Source organism: Neodiprion virginianus, chromosome 4 (assembly GCF_021901495.1).
Source record: "Neodiprion virginianus isolate iyNeoVirg1 chromosome 4, iyNeoVirg1.1, whole genome shotgun sequence".
Lineage (NCBI taxonomy): Eukaryota > Metazoa > Arthropoda > Insecta > Hymenoptera > Diprionidae > Neodiprion > Neodiprion virginianus.
This window is the reverse complement of record NC_060880.1, coordinates 28547082-28568349: the sequence shown is the minus strand read 5'-3', so window position 1 is coordinate 28568349 and position 21268 is coordinate 28547082. Positions and strand designations below refer to the sequence as shown.

At 39.6% G+C, this 21268-nt stretch overlaps 1 protein-coding gene across 8 annotated transcripts in view; it reads right to left on the bottom strand.

Annotated features, from left to right (window-relative positions):
• The window catches only part of LOC124303477 (synaptotagmin-7), a 205926-nt gene that overhangs the window by 45770 nt on the left and 138888 nt on the right, over positions 1–21268 (bottom strand). For 2 of the 8 annotated variants that reach the window (XM_046760718.1, XM_046760717.1), the window contains exon 1: positions 6234–6612. The exons of 5 other annotated variants lie outside the window; for them this stretch is intronic. The gene's annotated coding sequence lies outside the window, so the exon portion shown is untranslated. Of the gene's footprint in view, positions 1–6233; positions 6613–21268 lie in introns of those variants that run through there. One more of the 8 variants, XM_046760719.1, reaches the window with a different exon arrangement.

Genomic DNA, 21268 nt, shown 5'->3' with positions numbered 1-21268 from the left:
CTCGTGTACGAGTGGAACGTAGTCGCGTATCGACCTCTTCTCGATAAATGGGCTCAACAGGTTGTCCGTGTAAGCTATTTCTAGCAGCAGAATCGCGTTAACTTGGTCTTCTATGTGACGGACTTTTGAGGACGAAGTTTGTCGGACCGAAGATGACGAACGCGTCAAAATTCGTATCTACTCGCGCACTTGCCAGTGTTTGGCATATGATAGATGATTTTGAAGAAATTCCTCAACATTTTTCCTAGGATTTATGTTGCAGAGCTGCAGCTTGGAGCAATATAGATAGGATAAATTGATCATGAATGAGGGCATGATTGACTTCTCGTTTTTCAGTTATAGACATAATTTTATGAAATAGTTCTGCCGAGACCGTGAAGTACTTTGAACAAAATGAAATATTTATTATCTTGTGTCCGAGGGAGTAATTTTCGCCAAATTTTCTACCGCGCGAGGTTTCAATTTAACGATGGTATTCTCTGCCTTACGGCGTTAAAAAAATAGACCATTCATAGATCACCGAGAAAAATATCGAGATTACTGTGAAGATAATAAGTAGACAGAAAGTGACAGAAAAGCGTAATCATCCGAGGTTACGGCCAACATATTGCTGTTCTGCAATTCCGGAAATTTAAAACAGTTGGCTTGTAATTTATTACCAAGCTTCAGGAAAATATTTTTTCTTAATTTTTAATATACGGGGACGGCCTTTTATACTGGCATCCAATATTGACGCAGGTAGCATAAATTCCTGACGTATTTAAGTATTTGTTTTTAGAGGTGTAGTTAGAAATGAATTTTTAACGTTAAATTACGACGAAGTAGGAAATTCGGGAAATGATTTTTGACTTGGTAAGTCGAGGATTTTCCATTCATCCCCACGTATACCTTCGTGCTCATCAATAATTATTCAACGCCACTGTGTATTTTACGATTTTGCAATTTCCACCCTTAAATTTTCCGACAGGTTTAATCTCTTATTGACAAAGTTAGAGCCGCGGCAAAAGGGAAGAGCTGTGTTCAAAATTGCTCACGAGTAATGAAAGCATAACATATTCATACAACGTTGATAACTCGTGACTTTTGATAATATTTGACGACCTAAATTCGCTTCAAAAGCGAAGTAAAAAAAATTCCGCACGTATAATTTTGACTGGCCATTTATGATGCGGGTAGAAACATGTGTGTGAGAGAGATAGAGGAGGCAGATCGAGGGAATACGGAACAAACAGGACGACGAGCCTTTCCTCTCTGTGGACAATAGGCCACTTCAACTTCAATTTGAAGATTATATTGAATTTATTCGCTCGACATTAGAAAGTATAATGAGCCTAGAACCTAGGGAAGATTGAATGGAAAGAGAGAGAGAAAAGGAGAGAGGGAGGGAAAGAAGACGATAAAAAAAGGACCCCGAGAGAGGATGAAAGCCAAGAAACGGCGGTTGTGGGGAAGAAGAGCTGTGCAGGCTGATTGAACCTGCTGCGGCTGAAAAGCACAGATATAAACGATTCTCGGGCTGCAGGGCGCATTGCGGAGACACAATTTGGTAACAATAATAGTTGGATTGATATTGCCGATGCCTTTCTTCTATCGATATACGTATGTATCTAGGTATGTAGGTATACAGGTATATAGGTATCTGCTCAATATACTCTATGTACACAACGGAGGTGGCCCCGAAGTTTGTTCAGCCAGTAAATCTATATAATCGATATTAACACTGCCCAGAAAACGTGTGAACTGAATCCGGTTGGAAATAAAAATACAGAAAAATAAAACGGCAATAGCTTTTTTCATAACCGAATCCGGTAGGGTGGTCATCAATTATTCAAACAGTCGAACTGGCGAATGGTCAATGGCATTTCATCTGTCATTTCTCTCACATATGATTTATTCATTGTATGAGAAAACAAAAAGCCAAAAGAGGAAAAACGACCATGATTTTCAACCGTGTGCCAGAAACTGCAGACCGAGTTATCTTTCTTTTTCGCTGGAAAAACTCGCTGTACAACAGATTATTAAACTTTCCAAGCTTCTACTGGGATATACATATACAGCGGAACGCGGTTCTACTGAAATTGAAAGTGAGCACCGATGGATCCCAACTTCGTTTTATACCAGGTTAATGGTAAAGCTTGCAGAACGCCGGAGTGGATCAGATGGGCTTTCTATATGTACGCTCTACTAGCCAAGCTTTGATATTAGTTCGTAAATGGAAACGCGGAGAGTAAAGTCGGATCACTTCTGACCCAGCCGTAAATTCGGGATAGTAGTTCGGCACATGTACGAGACGATATATTACGCGAAATTGGAGGATTCATCGATCAGAAATTTAAGTTGCGTCAATTTTACGTAAAATTATTTTCGACTCTATTCGTTTCATTTCGTTGTAGAGCGATACTGCTGCCCGGTTCAGATAGTAACACCTATTTTTTTTTTTTTTTTTTAAATCATGATTCATATTCACTATATTAGTTTTCCCCGTATATAAAATTTCAACGATTCAGTAACGGTTTATGTTTTCTAATAGTACCAAAATTAATACTCTCAAGGTCAGTAGGGATGTGCGGAAACACGCGCGAGTCGCTTACACATGGTTGGAAGACGCTTAGGGAGGGGGGGTAAGAGTTTGCACTTTCGAAAAATCGAACTTTTTTTGTCTTATCTTATTGTTAAACATTTCAAGAATATATTACCAAGATTTTAAGTCGATCTGAGCAAGACTCTTGAAGTTATTGTCTAGTTAGTCTCTTGCCCTTTAACACTATAGCTCTGACAGCAGGTATACACCTCTTCACTTCTATCGTTCTGGTCCATTATCCTGTTTCGAGAATATTTTATTTAGTAAAGACAGGTAAGTAAAGCCATAAAGACATATTTTATATTTGTATGTATACTATACACTGTACAATATTTTAAAACGAGAGACGAGCGTCAGTTTGTTGTTGTACGTTCGATCGTGCGCTTGTGATTTTTTCTCAAAATTATTTTTTCAAAGTCCGTGTTCACTGCCATTTAAAAATTACTTGACCGATTCATTTCAAACTTGGTACACATTTTCTACATATAAAATACCTCCCCCCAACGTTTAGTTCAAATTTTTTTTTTTACATTAAGGGGGTTTTCCACTCACAAAATGGCGGAATTTTTCGTGGAAAATAGCAGTTTACACTTTAGATGGCCACCAAAAATCTTTAAATGAAAAAAAAAAAAAATAGTCATAGAACGTTGGAGGAGGATTTGATGATACTTTGACTAAATTTTAATGGTTTTTGATTTCAGATAATTTCCGACCGTGATATAGTGAACACCGCAATTGTTTTTTTTCTAAGACCTTCTGGGGCAAGCTCTGTCATCGGCTTGTTTTTCAATATTTCCGCATGAAAAAATTACAGAATATTGTTAAAAGTATACTCAATAATGTACAAAAGATTTGAATAAATTTGCTCAATCCATACTTTTAAAAAAAAATTCACAAGAAAAGTGTTTCTTTTTTACGCTGAAACCCTTACCCCCACCCTTAAACACTATTTTGGATGGAATTAATATTGCGGGGTGCATATATTAAAACATTACAGCATGGGTGAAAAAAATTGCAAAAACTGTTCATCAGGCAAGTGCGGACTTGGAAAAATGAACATTTCACTTTTCGAACAACAACCATCATCAAAGTATTGCGTATTTGCAGACGCATATCCGAGCAGGTACGCAATCCACCACAAGTTACCTGCCGCGGTGCCGAATAATTCATTCATTCCCCGTATACTCGGGGTATAAATACCATGCGTAATACGCATACGCATTGTGTGGGGGAAAATAAACGACGATGGTGCGAAAGGCAGAGTTATCTCGACGATCGATTCGCATACGGGTAAAATGAGTGATTGTTCATAACCGCGTGATGTATGTAGCTGCCTATATTACTTCCGCAGTCACAGTGAAGATATCGATACAAGTTTCAGGTAAATCGGTTCATTGGTTGTTCAGTTTAACGTTGACAAATAGACAAAGAAATAAAACCTCTTATATATTAGTATGAATATAGAAAGATATATAACAAGCTTACATGTAATCGCAACGTTTTACTAATTTTAAGCGGAATTCGATTTCACACGAGAATGAAAAATTTCTCGGCAAAGCTCGAGGAGGTGAATCGAGGCTTGAGTAAGTTGACGTGAAAGAGGAAGGATTTCGCCAGTGGGTCATGCGGTGCACAGCCCCTCCTCCCAACCCAGTACTCGTCTTTCATTACTGAACTGTCAACACCTTCTCCAACTTCATTTCACGTCCGCCTGTGCAGCACAAGGCGTCGAGCACGTGAAGCGAAAAAATTGAATGCACCAAGGACGCGGCGTCTCCTTTGCAGATGTACACAATCAAACGGTCTCAGCCCCGTTCACTCGAAAGCTTTTTCAATTACCAAATGGTCTCGAGCCTTCTCCAATCTCCCAATACCCCGCAGGACTTGACTGATAATCCGGCGAAAATCTCACCTCGACGTGTATATTTCCCGTACACCTTAGTATCGGCTTTTGTATCGCTAATCGATCTCAAGGTATTAAGGACCCAAGGCAGCCTTTGTCCGCAAATCTCTGCCCGCAATTTCTTGGCTTTGACGAAAAGGAACAAGATCATTGACCAATCCCCGAACCTCAGCCTGCAGCGTTCGACGTTGAGGAAAAAGATGACAAAAACCTCATCCATCAGCATCGTAAACGGAGCTAGATAACCGCGCAATTCTGTCCGCGACGCTTGGCTTGCGGAAAAGAAAATGGCTGCCGTGCGGGGCTAGCTGCCGTTTCAGAAATGCGTGGTATATTGGTACGAGAAAGTAATATGCATGGAAGGGTAGTGTCTGGCACCCCGTGGCGTATTCCCTGTATTCAGATTGAAAGTGAGGATATTTGAATTCAAGACGTTATCTTTCCGTTCCCCGTCCCTCCGCGGCTTCCCCTTTTTTATCGGAAAAATTCGCCCCGGGACAAGTGGCTTCGGGCTCGATTTGCACGGTCGGCGGAGATCGGCAAGAGAGAGGGTATAATTACTCCTTCACCCTCTAAGCTTCGTTAGCCCCGCAATCAGTCCGTATCTATTCAAACTGATCCAGGCGGGGGGTCAAGATAGAAATCATCCCTACTTGGATGCAACCCGAACTTCCTCACATTCGTGCACGATTATACATTGGAGCGGTCCGCGGGTTTCCGGGAGGTGGGAGGCGTTTGGTATACGCATCCGAAATGAACGGCTCGACGGCGAGGCGGGTTGAAAGTGGTAAATTGAAGCGAGCCGAGACGCGAAGCGACGAGCCCACTTGATAATTCCTACCAGGAACCCTTTGTGCTTCGGATTCCATCCCCAAAATAACATTACCGCGGTGTGAATTATGGGTCCAGCCGATTCGGGCCATTGTCATATCGGCTTCCAGTGTTTGAGCAACATTCACGCTACCGCCTAAAGTAGAGAAATACTATTTTTTTCTTACTTTCTAGCGCACAGCTCGGAGGAAACTTGGCTAACTCTTTTACTAACGCATTCGGTGATTACGGTCTGAGAATTAGACGTAGTAGTTTTACTTACATAATTTCTAGTAATACCCTCCGTTACTAAAAACTATAGAAGTAAAACTATTACGACTAATTATCAGATATATATATATATGTATATACATTAGGGTGTTGCCCGACAAAATAATTTACAAATTTCCATCCTGGCACCCTCTGAAAAGTTTCGGATTGAAAGAAAGATTCTCTCCAAAGACGCGTGTTCTAAGTGACGTCTAAGATGGCGCTCATTTGACTTTTCAGTTTTTTAGAAAACGTGCAGAATCGAGAATAAGCGCCATCTTAAACTTAACGTACAACGCTAACATCACGGTAGAAATTTGCAAATTATTTTTTTCTGAAACATCCTAACGTTATATAGATATAGAATCAGCGATAAGTACGGTTGTTCATATCGCTATATTTGGCACATGGTACAAGCTAATCCTATGGTTAAAAATGACAGAAGGTCGCTCGACTTATGATTTCTAATCATTCAACCGGGTTGTCAGAAGTTTGTTCGGGTTGAAAGAAATATTCTCTCGGAAGATGAACGTTGTACGTTAAGTCTAAGATGGCGCTCATTTGACTTTTCACTTTTTCAGAAAAATATATACATATACATTACTTTTTACCGGTTTACTTTCGATTGTTGTGACACCATGGAATCTTAAAATCTCGCTCTCATCTTACCAAATACATGTGATGCGGTTGCCGACACAATTTTTACCAAAACTTCTCTGGAACTTCAGTTAGGTATAAAAACGACATATAGGAAAGAAATATAATTTGAAATACTTTACGGCGATATTTCACGACGAGAAACAGGCGATGTACTGCCTTTAAGAGAAAGTAGAATTATTGACGATTAGATCAATTTTTATCTGAACTTCATTATTTATACGGATTGGATAAGTGTAAAAAGCAGCCTGCGTCTTTGACTTCAACCGGCTAGATTTATCACAGTAGAAAGTATCACTGTCGAGTCAGACACTACGTCCTGCCTCCCATGCTAAAATGCGTAGGGTAAGTGTACTCTGCGCCTCGATCACGGAACACCGGTCTGACTCAAACGGAGTCGCACCACTGACTGAGCTTTCGAAGCGTCGCGTTCGCGCCGCGCGCGTTTGGATCCAACCCTCGAGCCTTGTACGCTATGGCGCCATCTTGGATCTTGGTGGAAACAGATGAGCGAGGAACGGAGGGATGCGGAATTGAAAAGTGTTGTGAAGTGGTAAAGAGTAGGGGTGCATGCATCTATGATACGTAATACGGAACCATATTCAAATTGAGACTACGTGCCCGTGCAATGTCGCGCTTATGCGCTCAGGCGTTTTATCTTTCAAGACCGCACGCGTCGCTAGAACTCGTTAAAGACCATCTGCAGGGATGCAGTGTTTCGAATGAATCATTCACGGTGTGAAGCTGCTAAGGTGCTTGTAGGGTCGTAAAGATTTTTATTGGCCAATAAGCGTTTTTTTACAGTTAAAAATTGCGTCCACGCAAACATTTTTGCACCAATTGTGCAGAATTGAAATGACGTGACAATAATATTTCAATTTAGCGGTAAGGACCCGTCAGACACTTCGAACTCACTTTGGATATCCTCAAATATTTCTGACAGCCCAGAATTGTTTAATTTTGATAATTACTTTGATCCTTTCAGTTAACTTTCGCTCGTGAATTTAGCTTTCACAGAAAGTTAAGATTAAGAAAGTTAAACTTTGCAGTTAAAGTCAGCCGAATGCTAACTTCAAACCTTACTATACGCAATCGCTTATTAGTGAGAAATATTAATTTCTACGGCATGATGAATTTCGGTTATTGACGATGATCAATAAACTAAAATAAGTTTCCGAACTCCCGCACCTTTGTTTGTGTACGAGGTATACATTTTTTGTACACCTCGAAAAACTCAGTCCATTGGCGATTTGTCACGGTTCGGCACACGCGCAGCACTTCTTAATTACACTTTTATATCTATGTAATTGAGCGCACATGTGTTAGACGATATAATATCAACTGTCGAAAGTACCTATAAGACCGAGAAAGATCAAGTAGGTGGAAGTAAATTGCTATTATTCTTTAGACGGTAGCGTCATGTGGTATAGGCACTTGTATCAAACGATAAATTTCGTCATGGAAACGGTTCTCGAGGTTTGGCTTACCCAGGCGGCCTTTGTTTTTCGTATTTGCCAAAAATAAACGTCCAAGATTCAACGTCGCGTGAATAAATTCGGTATCACCGAAGAAAAACAGGAGAGTAAAGATTTCATGCTTCGATGTGTAGCTTCATATATAGCTTGTTTGTCGAGACATTTATCCAAGTTGTAAATTATACCAGCGTGACACGCACCGAGGAGCTGGATAAATAGTGTTTGTTATTTCAGCCGATGTCATCTCTCCATGTTTCAGCACGTAAATTCAACATTTTCTACGCAAACTTTTCACACACCCCATAAAGTCTCTGGGTACATAACGCTCAGAAGCAGGAACACACGTTCTCCTCAACTGATATCATCTTGCGCGTTAATCTCGTTCTATTTCTGAATTGGACACTTTTGGAAATATCTCAAAATGATGAATCTTTGATTAAAGCCCGAGCAACGTTCCTCCTTGCGTAGAGCTGCCGGTTTCCTTCTTATTTACCACTCATCGTGAGTTGGCTAATTAATTGAACCCCCACAAGCAGCGGCGAACTAACCCAAACTGCTTGCCTCGGTGAGGGTGATATTTTATGAAACTTACCCGCAAGTTACACGATACGCTGTCGTATAACACGTTGCTTCAAAATACGTTGAACATTGAAAAAAGAAACTGTTTTCTTTTTCCAAATCAATATCGCCGCACGGATTCTAAGAACATACAACATTCAGGCTTATTCTTGCACATTGATATAATGGTATGAAAAAAAAATTATTTACGAGTTCAACTTCTCTGACGTCAAAAAGCATCTTGACATTGTGTTCGTGACGTTTACGAATGTGATGAATCTTTAACAGGGATGAAGGTTGCTTCTGACTGCAAAAGTAAAAAGTAGTAAGGTGTGTTACGTAAAAAACAATAATAGTGATAAAGGACTGTCGGTTTTGACATCTTACAGAAGAATGCGGTCTATGAATTCGCCAAACTGGTTCCCTTCCTTTCTTCTTTTTTGTCTCACCCTCGTTGACGTTAGATATTCAAACGTGATACACTCGCGCATCATCCACTGTGCCTTTCAATTGGTATACAATTTCAAACCTGACAAGAAGTCCCGTTCAACCACTGTTTGAAATGAATTGAAAGTGTTACATATTTGACAGCCAAACTCTAGGTCTGCTCGAATTTGATAGAAGTGAATGTGTGCGATACACGGTACGGGAAAGAATAAATTGAGGCGTGAAAGCTGGGCAGCAGTTTTTCCTCCGTTTTCCCAGCATCCGCGTTACCGGAGAAAGGCCATCCCCTGTTTTCACCCCAAAAAAGAGTTTCCGAATGAGGGAAAATTCATGCGGTTAGGACGAGGAGGAAGAAAAAGCGAGGTGTAAAGGCACGAAGGTGGCTCCAAGGACGGAGGGTTGCGTGTAATGTGATACAGGCTTCGATACATATACCGAGAGAATAGAGAAGAAGAATGAAGGAAAAAATGAAAAAACGAAGCCTACCACGTGTGAAAGTTTACATTTTGCAGGAAATTTGAAAGCTCCCGGCGAACGAAGATTGAAATAGATATACATTGTGGAGACGGTAGATACGCGTGACAAGATAAGATCGTAAATCGTTTTGAACGAATACTTTTCACGATGCTGCGTACGAGCAAGTTTTCAGCTTCAAATGCGTGTCATCCCCGTATACATCCCATATCCCGTCTCCCATATCCTCTGTCATTCTTTTTCCCTTCGCTATTTATCTTGACGCGTGAAAAGGTGCAAGAGAGCGATATCTGCTATGTTGGTGACTCCCTGCCGGTCAGCGGTACTTGAAACTTTTCACGTTGCGTGAGTATTTTTACAATGGTAGTCGGTATCACTAGCCACGTCATGTTATAAGGTACAATAACTACGTGGGGTTTGGTGACACGCGAAGAGGTCAACGACTTTGTGACAAGGTAAAAGTCGACAGCTCGTGTCAGATGTCAGCGCACATTCCCCGTCACTCTCTCTCTCTCTCTCTCCCCCCATTACTACGGGTTTGTGATGATGTGAGTCGAGCTATTGATAAGGGGCAGGTCACATTACTTGTCCGTTTCGATTTTAGCAAAGCGTTCGACAAGGTTCTCACTTTCTCTTAATGCGTAAGCTTAGATGTTATGATTTTAGTGATTCAGCTCTTAGCTGGATCTTTGCTTATCTCTCAGGACGTACTCGTAGACGTAGACGTAGATGACGTTGGTGCTAGATCTGAATGGAGATCGACTGCATCGGGGGTACCTCAAGGATCAGTCCTAGGACATTTACTTTTCTCCTTATTCATGAACGATATCAGTAATTCACTTAAACATTCCAATCACATGATATTTGCGGATGATACTCAAATTTATTTCAGCTGTGAACCGTCCAAGATCCATCTAGGCTTACAAAAGATTGAACAAGACGTTGTCGCCATAGCAGAGTACGCTAAAGTCAACCAACTGACACTAAATCTAGGAAAATCGAAGATCCTCATATTGGGCAGCAGTGGAAATGTAAATTCACTCGGCCATACAACACTCGCTCGTATAGCACTGAATGACACAGCTCTGCCTTATGTGAGCGAAGCGCGTAATTTGGGGGTTGTAATGTGTGCAAATCTATCTTGGGCGAGTCATGTTTCAGCCGTTTCGCGGAGTGTGCATTTCACACTTCATAAGCTCAAGTATCACCGAAATGCACTTTGACTTGAGCTCAAAACTAAACTAATATCAACTCTCATTTTTCCCATTCTAGATTATTGTTGTCTTGTTTATTACGATTTAACGGTTCAGCTCAATACCAAGTTACAAAGACTGATAAACTGTGGCATTAGGTTTATATTTCATTTAACGAGGGACGAACACATCACCCCATACAGGCACCAGCTAAGGTGGCTATCGGCAGAAGCAGACGTAATTTATATAATAAATAAGTAAATTAATAATTTTCTGCGGATAAATACTTTGCAAATGCTACAAGAAAATGCGCCATCGTGTATAAAGGAAATCTTCGTGCGCCCTGATATATCTCTTCGTAAATCATTACGTTTAATCCCACTCACGTTCCACATCCCACCCCACAGAACTTCTACTTATCGAAACTCATTCCATCTATCGGTTGTCTACTTCTGGCACTCTCTTCCGGTCGCGGTGGTGTCTGCCTCCTCAATTGAACTTTGAAAAACTATGCTGTTTACATATTTGTTTCAAATTGAAATTTCTGCCCTAGGTTAGTGCTTAGAAAAAGACTTGTATAAGCGTAGATTTTTATGATTATGTATTTATATTTATATTACCGATCAATTTTAATACTTTAATTTTGATACTTTAATTACTATAAGCGCAATCGAGTAGCCGTTGAAATTACGATGTTTCATATATACTTTGTTAGTTGTCGATTTTTCACTCAATTGTGCTTCAATTTTTTTCTACTGCGATCTTGATTGTTATACTTTCTCTGTTATTTCTTGTTATATATATTATGTGTTTCGCTAAAATGCTTTTTGTTGCCCCAAAGTTTTACTATGGCATAAAATACACAAATCACAAATCTCTCTCTCTCTCTCTCTCTTATAGTTTATCTAATGATTTATATATGTATACCTATTGCGCTGATATCTTCTTAAAAGATGATAAATAATTATTATGTATACTGCGTATTGTTTATTTTTATTTATATGTCCTATACCGTTGTTAATGTAATGTTTTGTTCAATTGTGAATAATAATAAATATTATCTAATCTAATAATTTCTTTCCATCAACAACTATCTCATACCCATTAGTATTTACATTTGTACGTTCATTTCTCATTTCCCCAAAACGCGTCTAGTGCAGAAGTGCTTCTGCTTTCACTGCCAAAGTCGGGGTGGGACTCGCCTTTTCGTATCATTCATTCAAAGGGAAGTCAAAATGAGAAAGAGGGCTTTATTACAGACGTCGTCCTCATTTTCTATATCGTTGTAGTGGGTCTAGTATTTGCGTATTATAACTGCCGCGCGAGAGAACCCGACGTTGATGTTGGTGAACTGGAACGTTTCAATTAGATGTGCTTTCTCCTTCAAAAGACGAAGCAGGAGGAAGAGCGCAAGGTGAAAGTATGGGTGAAATAAAAAATAAAAATACATTAAAGAAGAAAAGGAAAATAAAAAATAGTTACGGAAAAGGCGGAGGTGATTAAGAAGGACGTGAGAGTAAAAACCGGAGAAAGAAATCGCCAAGTTTTCTCCTTTCAGGAAATCGTTGATTTCTTCGAGTTTAATTATGTTTCACCGGTATAAGACTGATACAAAACGTGTTAGAACGATTCTTCTTTTGTAATACGTAATGTTCGGTACATTCGATAACAGCCTGGAAATTCTATCGCAGAAGTCAATTAACTTCAGATCGATGGTAATTTTTCTTCTACTTCGATTGGTTTTCTTTGCGAAGTTGTTAATGCATGCATCTTTATTTCAGAAGAGGTTGTACAGTTTCTATATTTGTATGGGTTTTCGCATGCGGAATGGATTGCGTGGAGCGTTTTACTTCATGCCACGTCACGCCTGACAAGTACGCTTGTATATGCATACGAACCTACACATTTTTAGGAAAACACAAGGCAAGTGCGTGCAGAAGGGATTGTAAAGTCGCATTTACCACCCCGAAAATATCAGAGCCACTCGCGAAAAACAAGTTTTACTAAATGCTCGACTCAGTTGTGTGAATTATAGGTATCGACAGCTCCTTAAACTCCAAGGTTTGAATTGATTTTCGTCAAAACGCCTCATAGGTCAGATCTAAAAATGTTTCGCATACATTTTCTTCGCGAAATGTATAAAGCTTGACAACGTATCGGGACGTGCCGTCCGGTCGAAAAAGTGTAGAAGTAAAAATATGGCAGGTAACATTATCAGAATTACCTGATCCATTAACCTCGAGGGATGAGCGTTTTTTTGCGTCGATACATTTTTTTTATTGGCGCTACTACAATCGAAATCGAGTTTACTACAATCAACTACATACCCAAATCTTCCGAAATAATGAACAAAATTTTAGATCGGAGCAAATCGGGCGCCAAGTTCACATAGCTCTCTTAGCTTATACTTTGTATTTTGTTTTTAATTTTTCTTACATTTAAATATTGGCGTAACATTTTTTCAACTGATAACTTCACGAGATTGACTTCTTTTAATTATAATCTTAGTTTATTTTATCAGCCCGGAGCCTAGGTAAGTTTTGAACCGGACTGTATACCTGTCACCTCTCTCAATTTCGACTCCAGCCGTGAGCCTCAGGAGTGTAAATCTTGCCCCAATATAACGGTTGATTGAAAAAAATAGTTGAAATTTTCTAATCGAATGAAAATGGCGCTTGTCGGTGCCACTCAAACACGACAGGTAGGCTTAACGAAGCGTCTCCAAAGCCTACGAGGATTATTGCGGGTATAAAGAAGAGACTCGGCTAGATAAAACCTTTAACTTTTTAACAAGAACCGACGCCACGTGAAAGCCTTCTGCATATTCATGTGGCACTGAGCGTCATTTCGTTTCAGGCACAGCAAGTGGTGAACCTAGCTTAGCTGGTTCAGCTACGTTACTACAGGTAGTCAGTCGAATACGTGACATCGGTGCAATGTTTCGATCAGCTTCAAAGTGACCGGATTGGATTTTAGCAGAAAAAATATTGATCAACGGTGGCAAAAAGTTTCCTCGATTAGTTCGTCGATTGATTAAACGAACGCCTGCGTCATTCGCGCGATAAATTAGGGAGGGTAAGAGAGCAGCTGGTGAATAGATCACCCGTTTATTTTTCGCACTTGACAAACCAGGTATAAATGCAAAAGATCCACCGTCCCAAGTACGAGTATTTTGCGCCGTGAGTGTCGAGACTCTAAAGAGACAGAAGTTCGACCCCAGGGGAAGAAGCCCAGGAATCCAGCGGGAGCGAATATCGAGATGGGTCTGGGGCGGTTTTCATCTCACGATGTGAGCGGCGCTACAGGTTTCTGACTCAATATGAAAATACGGAGGCAGCGAAACGGTTTTAAAATTTTTTAATTTATAAATTTTGTTGCGCCCCAAGGTTGCGTTGAGCGGAAAAGTGTCCCATTTCCATGTATGTTAGTGAAGAATGCGATCGGGCTGTAATGTGAACATTTCTCTTTGCCCTTCCCGCCAAATCCCGATTACCGTTTAACAATTGTGCGGCTTTACTTTCCTTCCAGCAGCTGATACACGCTCCAGATGTTGCTCACGGTTAGAAGCTTCCTTCGTCACGGACACGCGCTTGTATAAACGTGAGTTAACCAACTAATTGAATTTAATCGCCGACTGAACCGTGGGCACAAAGGGACTCGGCGACTAGACGTGCTGTGCGAGAGGAGGGAAGCTGCTATTCGAAATTATGAAAAATACTATTCATGCAGTGAATTGATTCGTCGATTTTCTTCTCTCCGTTTACCATGAATTTTTTTTTTTTTTCCTATTCACGTTATAGCCCGGCTAGGCGGCTCAGTTATTAAGTGCGCTATGAAATCTGGGTTACAAGTAATGGAAAGTCTACCACCCTTGAATTGTTTCCTCTTTTTACGTTCTTCTTCATCTTTTGATATTTATATTTTTGGTCTTGCCTCTTACATGCTGCGTGATATTACCACGTCATTCGAGACTTCCATTTTGACTGTAATTTCGATGCTACAAAAACGCTGATACAATATTTTTGTAGGAATAATTTTCAGGTTTGAAATTTTTCACCCTTTATATTTCACCAATAACAATATAGTTCATCAATCTCTCGTTCGCTTCGCTACAATGTTATAATTTTTCAAGTAAGATATATTACAAATCCATAGAAATTCTCACTTTTTTCTGATCTTCCATGTTCTATAAACACCAGTCGTAAATCGTCCGAGAAAATAAATAATGTATAGAATTTTTTTTCAATCCAATGCCCTGGCGACGCGCAAACGCGAGATACCCGTCGTCAAACTGATATGGGCCGACAGCGTGTCGACAGTGACAACGTATTGATCTTGTTCAACAAAATCTTTAATCAAATGAGATTCCTCGATCGAGAGTAATGGCCGCGACGTATTCGGTAGGCGAGTGAAGTCGTTTTTAATGGGGTTACCATGCGATAGTTATTGAATCGTGTGTTTCTTCATAATTCATATTTCCCTTAATTTCCTGTCCTCGCGATCGAAAAGATATTGAATCTGCTTATAAAGCGTAGATATCTCGACTTGCTCCACTTTCGTAGAAATTTCATTGCAACGCGTGTTATACATAATCTATTCGATAAACTCATCCATCGTGATTCTGTCCGTTTGATTTCCGAGTTTAATTCTAATCTAGCGGTTATTAGAAGTTGAGAAAGAAGCGAGAAAATAAGGGAAAATGAGAGTTCAGATTGATGTTCAATTTAAAGCTGAGCCCTTGCGCAAGACGCGGATATTAACATTTTTTATTTCCACTTCCTTTTTTTTTTTTTCTTGCTGTTACGGAATATCTCATCGTTGGGTAATTTGACGGAAATCTGAATACACAACGGAGCCGTTTCATAAACACGGATTGCTGTTCTCGTATCATTTATACATTGCGAGCACGTCATTTGCAATGATGAATGAATGAACGATTACCGAGTAAAATGTCCGCGTCTAAACGTTTGTTGGTATTCAACCGCGAGTGATTTCACGATTTCACCGCATAAACCTGGTTCTCGTATATGTGTCGAGATGACAAGCGAAACTCTGGCGGGGTGTTAATAATCCATTATGCCTTGCGGAAAAGGGCTTTCCTGGAGGCTCGGCTCAAAAGGGTGTTGAAATATCAACGACGACGAACTTTTACAGCATATCTTTTCGGGGCTTTACAGGTCACGTAAAATTCGTTTTCTTATAATTTTCGTGCGGGCAAAGACGGCGAAAAATACAGGTATAACATTGAAAATGTTTCCAACTCTGGATGTGCGTTATCACAACATTTTCCCCACTAAGCTGCTCGGTAGAAGAAAATAAATAAATAAATTCTGCTCCCTAGAAAGTGGAATAATTTTTCATCATAACTACGATTTATCTGCCCAACTGCAAGCAGTTGTATCAAATGATAAGCCAGGTTTATTTGAAAAGTTTTTACGGAAGGTACACGCGTTTGCAACGTTTACCGTTAATAGCTCAGAATAATAAATTGGTACCTGCACCAGAGAAGCGTCGTCGTTACTTCATACCGGCCACTGTTATATACGATCATTCCTACCAACCCCGAACAAGGGTAATCGTTCGCAGCATGATTTACCCGGGAGGCAGCAGTTACTCTTACCAGCACCATCCTGCCTTGCCGACGGAGCGTTTAACCACCCCTTCCAACCCCCGCGCAGACGTATAAACGATTCGAACGAAGGAGCGTGTCTGCGACATGATTTCACGCTCGGCTAATTTGAACAAATTAGAGAAGAAATTAAACGCGTTCACGTCACGACTGACGAAATTTTGAGGGAAAAATCGTGCTCGGGGTCCAGACAAGACGGTTGGGGTTTTTTTGTGCGTGTGAACGTGCCAGTGGAGAGAATTAGGCTATTGGGATGCGAAACGCCTCGCTCAGCCGGTGACTAATTACACGTAACGACCTCTTCAGACAACGTTTAAACATCGACCATCCATCAAAACAACGGTGTAACAGCGGCTGTGAACGACAGGCATGCACGCTGCGTAAGATCGTTCGGGGTTGAAAGAGTTGACACATGCGACTTTCAGTAGGCTGCGTGATCGCGTTTAATTTTGGGGAGGACATATCTCTTTATGCGAATCGTGGTTGCCGTTAGACCCGAACGCAGTCGAACGACCTCTGCAACATACAGTGAGAGCCGACGTAACGACGTACGATGCTAATGCAATCCGGTGCAGTTTCGAGTCTCCCTGACAAATGCATGAACAGACCGAAAACCCCGAATGTGCAGGCTTTGCAGGGCTGTAAATTTCCGGAGCAGGGCCAGAGCGGTTCTTAATTTCCAGCGCAGCGGGTTATTGAAACAGTGGAAATGGATACCGAGTCGCTGCTCCGGTTCATATCAGGCTCGTATAACGGCCGGCAATAAACGTTAATAGAATGTAATTCACCAAGACTTTACCAGAGCTTATCTGCACGTGGTCGACAGCCGAGGTTCGAGGTAACGCTGAGTTATACTACTTTTGCGTCTGACCGAACATGATAACGCCTGGAACTGTTTGCCGTCGCCGCCGACTCGCTGGATACCCATCACAGTTGAAAACGTTTCTTGATAAATTTACCGAACATGTATAGGAAGCTTTTCGTATGGTATATTGTACAGAAAATTCACGACGCGTTAAGAAGCTTAGTCATACTACGTAGAAAATTTTCAAATTCAGTGTACCGTGTAGAAACATTACTATACATTTGCATATTAATTTTAGTGAACATGGTAAACTGAATTTTCCTTACATGCTTAGAAATTTAAAAAAATTAAGGATCGGTAAAGTACCATGTGGTTGTTTTTCTATTTATAACAGACTTTTAATAGCCACTTTTTTGTCCAGATCAATTGTAATGAACTGCCGATGCTGTTGATTGAAATGCATTTTAAGAAAGGCCGAAATCTATCAGTTGCGCTAAACACTCGAATGAAAAGTGAACCAATTTTTCATAAATTATGTCGGTTTGGTATAAATTCTCATTTTCATTCAATTTAAAATTGTACAACATCTAGCACTGAAGACACGATTACCAAGGCAATTTGGAGAGTGGAATTATGAATTTGAAATTAATTGCTGAGAATTTTGTTTTCTCTCGTCTGTTCCATATTTCACAACTTGAATAGGGTTTAGATTAGCGATTTGTACCAGAAAATTTGTAAATTAATTAAAGACTTCAGTACAAATGATGGGTGAAAATTGAGCACTAACCGAAAGAATATTTTGATTCGGTTCGGAAAGATTAAACAAATGATAGGAAATTCAAAATCAAATATAAGTAGTAGAAGTAATTCTTAAATCGTGGTTGTAAATTTAACATTTCTGTTACTCAAATTTTTTATGCGCACGTTTACATATATATTTACAAAAAATGTACAGCACATTTCAAACAATTAGTATGAAATTAACAAATGAATTGTGTTTACACTACAATTTTAGTAAATTTGAAAAAAAGTTGTGTATTTTTGCAAAAACGATTTTAAGAATTTTAATTTTGTTTCGAAATTTACAAAATAATGTACGATTATTTCACTTTGCTACACCGAAATTCCACTTTCAGCAAAAGTGTAGTACAATCAGAAACATTTTCAACAGTGCATAGTATTCCCTCGCGATTTGGCGCGTGGTTGTTTTTCGCTCATTCCCCGAGAAGTAGAACAAAGGGTGAAAAAGAGAAAGAGAGAGATAGGGAGAGAAAGAAAGATGTCCGTTCTTTCTGGTTCTTCCAACTTTCCACACGAGGACCATCACTCGCGCTGCAGGAGTTCATTCCGAAGTTATCCTGAAGAATTTTGACGATTTATGCGCAATAAAATTGCCGGAACATATTAGAATTTTATAAAGTGCATAGCGGCTACACGTTCCAATTCGAGATCGCGAGACGAAATTAAATGTATGTCACTTGCATTTCAAAATCAGGTTTGTGAATTAAAACTGCACATGTAGAAATAAAAACTTCAGGATATTTCACTTGATGAGACTCGATAATTGGCTATTTCCCTCATTCGCATTTTTACTCATTTATCCTAGTTAATTATACATAAAGTTCATGGTTTATTTTTAAACTCAGACTAGTGCCCTGATAAATATTTACTCTCGATCAAAGTTCAATTACCTATAATTTGTCATCATTTTTACAGGGCTTGAAATAAATTATACAAGAAACAAAGGTTGATCAATGCTTTAGAAAATTGATCTAGCGTTGCTCCAATTATTTGTACATAACAATTGCAAGAATGTCCAATTTTCTCGAGTTAATCGGCTTCTTGACTGATTTTTACAACAACTAGTTTCAGGCGAAGTTTCATCAAGTTGGCGATGTTTTCTGATCATTTTTTTTTTATCATCGATCAAACCAACATTTATAGTCGAGTGTTTCGAAAGTCTGAACGTGTCTTGTCATTAAAATTGAGTAGAACTGTTCACTCGTCGCAAATACAAATACAGAATTCATATTCCCTAGAAGTTTTGAAGATCGAAAAAAATACTCTGAATTTCTTTCACGCTCCACTGAAATGAATTGTACAGATAGTTGAAGAGTTTTAGAAGACAATTCTTCGATCTGTTTGTCGATTCATTTTCGAATTTCACGGCCTATTTTATAACCTAAAATATACACTAAATGGCTATCGCGTACAATTTGAGGATCATTAATAGCGAATTGTGCGTCGGGCGTTTCAGTTCGAGTGTTTACGTTGAATGAAGCGATAACCGTGATAAGAGTAAAGCACATGGAGTGCGAACTGAAAACTGGGTAACGACCAGTCTACCATTTGCACTCCGTTAATTACGCCGACCGTAACAAATCAGAAGCGACACCGTAAATTGACATTTCATGTACCAAAGGGTGACCCGTCGCATAAACGATTCATGCCCGGGGATGCGCCAACGGGAGCACCTCGAAAGCATAACAGCAAATATGCAAATGGCGATAGCGCAAGTTGTCAGAAGTCAATTGGTGCGACGCGTCGCCTCGCCCAATAACATTTCTTTTCAGAATTTCAGAATATATAAACGACCCGACATTGCGCTCGATTGAATTTCTGACATCGATTCCAGCTCGATTCCGGTGGGTCGACTTTATATATTTTCCCACGGAGGAAATTGATGGGTATAAAGTCGTCGGGTGCTCGAGCTTCTTGTCGGTCGGGAAATATGCATCGGGGAATTCCATCGTTTCTCGATATGCACGGAAATATCGGGAGGGTTCAAAGCACGCGACCTAATGATCCAACTTTCTTGCCCCCGGACCAGTTTGTTGTTTCAGACAAACCGCGAGCATTTGCCGATGACATGACAATTTCGCCGGGCATAAATGGACGACCGCGGTAGACCAGCGCAAACTGACGATGAGTCGAACTCATGAATGATACATCCGAAAATTCCGTGGGCGGTTTTCTAGGCACGTGTCGGAAATAAATTTCAGAATAACGAGCTGCTTTTGCGGTATGTAATTAACGCGGCGAAACCGTGGGTTAAGTTTTCTCTGTTCAATATCAATGAAACACACGTCGGTTTGACGTGACATAAAATGCTAACATAGCTGCGAAGGTTGCTGAGCACACAGAATTTGCCATTCGTGGATTTAACGTTTGTTTAACCGTCGATCGGATCAGCAGCTATTATATATAACGAATCGTTTCACCTTTTATTCTATTTTCTTCCGAGTCAAGGCTCGTGCTTCGAAAACCTCCGGATAAATTGCTCGCGCTTTAATTAGTCGTGTCAAGGGCTTGGCGCGCGATATTATACAGATACATGTAGCTTCGGAGAATCGAAGACGACGCGTGATTCCAAGCGAAAACTAGGCAGAGAGCGTACAAATTAGCGGAATTAAAACTTGTACACTTGTATAAGCGATGCGGAACGAAATTAATACCGCGACTATCATACTCGAAAAATTTATGGGGTGTGTGTGTATACGGTATATATATTTTCACGGTATTTACAGGTTCGTATGGCTTGCGGTTTATTAAGGGGTAATATTTCTCCACGTACACGAAATCAAGGATCATTTTCTCTAATTTATTTACGAAAAATTAATCAATATGATTTAATTCTCTTTTTCATATATGTTAATGTAACTTTTTTTTGGTTGTGTTAATACTTGAAACTCTGAATATGTTTTTTCTCAAATCTATGGTTCTCAAGGTGGGCGACCAGCTTGCGCCTTCAATTTTCAACCGATCAACTCCCAATTTTAACTGTAGCTTTATAATGATATTTTATAGTGAAGTGCGTAGGGTTTTTTCGATTGAATGAAATTTAACGATTTTACGACGAATTTGTGACCGATTTATTCGTAAAAATAAAACTTTTTCCTTCAAATTAACTTGTAACAGCTGGAAAATTTTTTTTCAGTAAAAACACTTTTTCTGGTCCGAACTCGTAGTTCAAATATTGAGAAAAAATGTTTTTCAAATATATACGATTATGAACAAAAAATTTGATTTTTCGGCAATAAAATTGTTTAAAAAATGTGTATAAAAAAATGTTGGGATCGAAATTGAAAAATCTAGCAACGAGCTCGAATTGCTAAACAAGTTTTAACGATTGTGTCGAAATTTCAAGTCGACCGGATAAAAATTGATCGGGAAATATGCGCCATCGTATTGAAAACGTGGTCGTCCGCTACTTATATGCATCATACCGCCATTTATCATTAATTTCAATGAAAAAATTCTAAAATGATCTTGAAACTATAAATGATAAAGGCCTCAAACTACAATTGCGCTGAGTGTTTACATTTTCTTTTTTAAAAAATCCTCAAAATAGGTATAATTTTAGACCATCCAAGTTGTACCCCCCCTTCATTTAACAAAAATTGTACTTCACGACTTATATTAGCATGTATGAAAAACAATGTCAAAAAATATTGACTAATTTTTCT